The sequence below is a fragment of the Carassius auratus genome, chromosome 3 (assembly GCF_003368295.1).
Source record: "Carassius auratus strain Wakin chromosome 3, ASM336829v1, whole genome shotgun sequence".
In the NCBI taxonomy this organism is placed as follows: domain Eukaryota; kingdom Metazoa; phylum Chordata; class Actinopteri; order Cypriniformes; family Cyprinidae; genus Carassius; species Carassius auratus.
In genome coordinates this window covers 26867490-26873509 of record NC_039245.1, presented here as the reverse complement: position 1 = coordinate 26873509, position 6020 = coordinate 26867490, and the positions used below count along the sequence as shown (strand labels likewise).

The 6020-nt window shown below is 37.8% G+C and overlaps 1 protein-coding gene across 1 annotated transcript in view; it reads left to right on the top strand.

Moving 5' to 3' along the window:
* The first annotated feature begins 3600 nt into the window (after nucleotides 1-3600).
* LOC113053006 (serine/threonine-protein kinase SBK1-like) overlaps nucleotides 3601-6020 on the top strand; it is a 13060-nt gene continuing 10640 nt past the window's right edge. Inside the window, exon 1 of the mRNA XM_026217593.1 lies at nucleotides 3601-3810. The gene's annotated coding sequence lies outside the window, so the exon portion shown is untranslated. The remainder of the gene's footprint in view (nucleotides 3811-6020) is intronic.

The window sequence follows — 6020 nt, the reverse complement described above, 5'->3', positions numbered from 1 at the left end:
AAAACCCAAGGGTTTTCATAATCACCAGGAGAATATGCTTCACAGCACTGTAAAGAGAGAAGAGAGGAACTGAAGTAGTGGAATTGGTGCTTAGCAAAACTGGAAGAGTCACAAATCAGGATTGTAGTCATGAGTTAAAGGGGATTGGGAGCGCAGTGCACTCTGAGGGATTGGGTCTAACACCTTGATGGGACTGAACTACACCCGTGCGACTGACCAATGACAGAGACACTCTGGGACGTGCCATCAGATCTGGTCAATCACAGGCTGAGGATTCACCACATAAATCATCTCAAATGAAACTGACAGTCAAAGCCACAAATCCATTTCATGACTATTACTGAGAATTTCTGACTCTTGTAGAAATGTTTAATAGCTGAAAGTGAAGTGTGGTGTTTTTTTGCCATCCTCACAAGTCTATATATGTTGACCTCTGGTCTGGACATCCTTCAGTCTATTTTATTATCTGATCAGTCAGAAGAGAATAAGTACACCTGTCCTCAACAACTCTGTAGATCTAAAAAATATTGAGTAGTAATTGTCCTTTCAGAGCGTATGGCCATCATGCTGGCAGCGATGCCATTGGAGAACCATTTTGGGTTCCTCAAAGAAGCTGTCAGTGAACAGCTCCTAAAGAAACTGACTGATTGAAACTTTTTTGGAATGAAAAGAACCATTGAATCCAGTAAAGAACCGTTGTTTTTCAGATTGTAACTGAAAATATATATTCACACTTTTATTCCGCAAAGATTCATTAAGTCAGTATTTCAAATAATAAAAAAAATATATATATATATATATATATATATATATATCATTGTTTCCGCATACTTATTAAGCATCACAACTGTTTTCCACATTGATTATATGATCATGTGACACTGAAGACTGGAGTAATGATGCTGAAAATTCTGCTTTACATCAGAGGAATAAATTACATTTTAAAATAGACTGTAGAAAATGTAGAATGGAACTCACAGCTATGATGAGCCAAAGAGACTTCTTTCAAAAACATTCAAAAGTTTTATCGACCCCAAACTTTTGAACAGTGCAGATGAACAGAGATGATTTCAAGCAGGAACTGAGACAGAAAGAGCAGTCTGCTTTGCACACACAATACAGAATTGATTCTGAAGTGTTTCCAACAATGCCATCCAGCACAGAGCTCACCTTGCACTGCATGTGACTGTTACACAGTGCGCACTTACTGACTAAAAAGGCTTCATCCTGTGCAAGAGCAATGGAGAAACTCAGCACGTTGACATGTCATTGTTGTTAAGGCCAGTGGATGAGCAGAATCTCCAAGCGTAGAATGAAACGAACTCTGATGCTCACGAACCCACCGAGGTTAAAGTGTGCTCCCAAAGCACGTTTGTGAACATATGTGTTTGTGTAACTGTGGCTAACTGTGGTGACACAGGTGAGTTGTTGAACCTTGGGAAAGATTTTTCATTAAAAGAATTCATTAAGGAATTTTCATTAAGGAATTTATTTTGCGTTGTAAAGGACAGTGTATTGAAAACACACTCAAACTTCACTAAGGACATCCCAATCTGGGATTTTCTAGACACACATCTGAGTGCAATTCAAACATTTGGACACACTTGACTGTGTTTATATATTCTCCTGATCTTTTGATCTGCTTAATCTTTGAAATAATGCCCATGTGTGCGTGTTTTTTAATGAAAACATAATTTGATTAGAGCAGATAGTGAAGAGAAGCTCCTTCAATAAACAGCATCTCTGTGTATGGAGCTGGAATCTAGACAAAGTAGAAGCTCAATCAGAAGAGTTTTGTCATTGTGCATTTGTTGTTTTACATATTTTGGTCATTATATCCCGTAGTTCCCATTTGTGTAATTTCATATTTCATTGTAATGTCTTATTCTAAAATTATGTTAATGTAAAATAAAGAATAGATGTGTACATTTGTGTTTGGTTGGAACTACAGTATTTTTATTGGTGAAAGAAAAAGAAAAATATGCATAAAGCAGTGAACCTATTGTGGACTTTAGTGTGATGCTGTTCAAATAGATGAGAACTGTGATTTTAAGCATTCATGCTTCACAACCCTTTGCTCTGAGTCCGGCATAATCTGTTCAGTCAAGCTCACATGCACGGACCATATTATGAGGCTCAACATAAGCTGCCTATGCTGACAGACCTCATCCCATCCTCCGAGCTATTCAGCACACACACACACACACACACTGCTGATCAGAGTCAGGACGTCCATATTTTCTGTGCAGGACATAATTAAATGTCTCCTTCATGGCCATCCTACAAAGCACCAATAACTGAGTTACTTGCATTCAATTTCTGATGCGGAGACTTTTTCGTAGCCTCTGGTGTCCTCACGTCTTCCACTGGATGGTTTAATATCAGCCCCAGCAGAGTGTGAAGGAGCTGACTGAGTGAATGGCGCATTAGTGATTAATCAGAGTAATTTGGCACGAGTTAAGCTGCTTTACATCCCTCACATAAGGAGGACGGCAGGCCTCCACAAGGACACATGCAGATACACAGGTATACTGCTTATATTCAGTAACTGCTCTGTTATTATATACACATAAAGACTACAATTTAGCATGTTACTTTTTTAAGTTTAGATTTAAAATGATTAGCGACTGCTACTAACTGTATGCTACGCTCTCACAGGAACTATATCTCATCAAGCTTTTGAGAGAGAGAGAGAAACATTAACCATTGAAAAAGTGTGCTTTATATTCAACAGGTATTTTTAAATGTAACCATAGTTAACCATGAGTGAGTTATTAAATGATAAAAAATTAAGCAATTTTTTTTTTACTTGCAGAGCTCTTTTTATAAAGCATTTGATCAAATTAATTAATTTTTATTTTATTTTGAGGCTATTTTATTTATTTGTCCGTAGCTAATCACAGCGTGCCGATATACAGTCATATCACACTGCTACTTGTGTCATATTGCATTTATTTATGTAATATTTACAACAGTTTGATGGTACAAGTGTGTAAATACAAAAATGGAGTATATATGTGTGTGTGTGTGTGTGTGTGTGTGTGTGTGTGTGTGTGTGTGTGTGTGTGTGTGTGTGTGTGTGTGTGTCTTGATTGAAGAATGTTTAGACATTTGCACTACAAAATAAGACAAAAAAACACAAAGACATTACATAACATAAATAAAATTTTATTTCAGTTGTTATTGCATCGTCCACAAATTCAGGACTGGCATAATATATATATATTTTACGAAAATATTGTATTAAACGTGCAAGTTTCCAGCACAAGAATTAGGGCTACCAAGAAACATTTGTATTAATGGCTGTATTTTCCTGACAGTGCGGCTGCAGCTGCTCATCAGTCTCCCAGAGCCTCGCGCAAAAATAAATCTGTACGGAGACAGAACCATAGATGTCTATGGACAGAACGCTCCGAGTTCAGCGATCCACCGCTTTCTTCTCTGATTGGTCAGTTAGTTCAGCAGACGGGTACAGCGCTGTCTCATTCTGGTCGCTGATTTGTTGAGTTTTGCGATGGGCGTGTTCAGCGCTGTCTCAGTCTGTTCTCTGATTGGTCGATAACGCGGTGGGCGGGGAGAGCGCTGTCACTATCGACATCCACAGTCAACGGAGAGACAATAGGGCAACAGCAGTCGCTCTGTGTCAGACGCATCAGAGATGTGCACAAGAATTAATATCTGTATGTCACTGCTTTGAGAACATAGCCTAACAGAGAGGGCAACAGAAAAACTATTACTCCTTGTGTTCTAGTAGTCAACACTGACCACTACGGAATGACAGCGGGGGGTCGCGCATTTGTTTCTTAAAAGGTAGGAAACATTGGATTTAACATTAATATAATGTTTACGAAAAAAAAACCTGTATATTGATACCCAATGTCATGCTCATTTGGCACTGCATACCCAGTAACAACCGAGAACTGCTATATAAAAATGAACATTTGCATAGTCTGCTGTTTAGATAATGCAGATATGCCTTATTTCCATGCCTTGTGTATTCCATAAATGTGCATTATATTTACTATATGTGTTAGTGTATAATGCATTGCTTTATTTATGTTGCGTAGTAAGTGTAAACATGCAGCAGCATCCTTTTTAGTCCTTTTTTCTTATTGTTGACATAAAGGTCTCAATGCAGCTGAGCCCATCACCTGAAGCAGTCCACTGAAGAACAATAGACACAAAAGCCAAAACACATCTTGAGCTGCTGTTAGGCGGGTGTAACCCAGACTGAACAGCTTGACATGTCACACAGTTTCATGCCTGAGCTGTTGATGTAGGCTATTTATGAATGCCTTTTATTTTGGATAAACATGCACATGGACACCCACATGCACACTCACACCAAGCTGAAAGTGTACAGTCAGTGCTCTCATTAAATTGAATGTCTTCATATTGATCATAACAGGTATTGTCTGGACAGGATTTTGCAGGACAGACGACGGCATGTTTATATGCAAGCTTCATGATTAATACTCTGGTGTGTAGGGTTAAACCAGGACAGGTGCAATGCTAATATATATATGTGACATAGACTAATGCAATTTTAAATTTGACTGTTGAGATTAGACTTTGACACAATATAAACTTTTCATGAAAAATGCCCAAAGTACTCACATCTAATGACATGAGTCTGTCACTAGGTGCAAGTATTCGGACACACACAGCTCTGTCCTTTGTCTAAATGGGCGTCATTTGAATTCAAATATCTGATATCAGGAATTTCAGCAGTCAGATCAGGAGTCTAGTCTTTTATATATAGTCATATTTAATGACGTTTAAATTAAGCACCACGTTATTTGATCCTATGATGTCCTGTAGTTAAAATATCATAAAACCTTGAAAATGAAATGGCAACATTTCGGTCAAGCAATCTTTGTCAGGCATGCAGCGATGTTTGAAATAAGCATATGTATCAGACCTATGATGAGGGTCTAGAAAAGACCTTTCATAGCATTTGAGTCATGCAAATAGGTGCAGACAGTGCCAATTGTGAACCAGTTTGCTTCCACTATCTGACATAATTGCATATGGAATAGCACATTCAAACAACAAATGGTGAAAAGTGTTTATTTAATAATAAAACGTTAAAAAGGGACTGTTGAGACAGGGTGTTGTACACATCAGAAAGGAGGCAGGTGGGTTGAATAAGGAAGGTTCACACAGTACATGTTTTTCCAGTCCAGTGCACTACTTTCCATTGTTTTTTGTAAACGTGCTAGACGGACGTGTGTGACAAATTAATAAATATTATAAATCTGTCCTTTTGCAGCATGAGAGCCGAATTTTTAAGATGCTTTTGAATGGCATGGGGAAGAGTAAATGAAGACAGGAATTTCATTTTTTTGGGAGAACTATCCCTTTAGGATTGGAAACATGTCTAGCTGAGGTAGATATTAATTTCCTCTGTGCTCCTGCTACACGTGATTGGCGTTGTGATTAATGGTAGAGGGATTTGTGCTGCTAAACCATTGGCCAGGCTTATATATATCTGCCCTCCATACACCGATTATACACTGACTCCAGTGGCAGTTTCAATCTGGTTCTGAACCGCGTCTAGTTCTGTTATAAACACAAGACAAATCTTCTTCATCACAGAGACTGATGACAGAAGGTTTTGTGAAAGTACAAAAAGTCCCAATACTGGTGGTTTATCTGTCAGCTGCTCAGTTATCAGGGGAACAGAGTAAATAAAATACACCGTATTCCATGCCGACATACAAGTGCACTTTGTAATAATGTCAAGTTAAAAGTTGTACGTTTAAGTATATTTTTGGATCATTGTATGAATTTTCTTTTGTTGTAATGTAAAGAAGTACACTAGTTTGTGTTGACTAACATACTTAAGCGTATGCTTTACTTGATACTTGTAGTACTTGATTTTAATTGTAACTGTATTGGGTTATTCTGTATTATGTATTAAAGTAAACTGCATCACAAATGCGTAATCTCAAATACATGACATACAAGTTTAATAGAAATGTTTAAATGTGAGAATTCAGCAGAACTTTGTGACCATA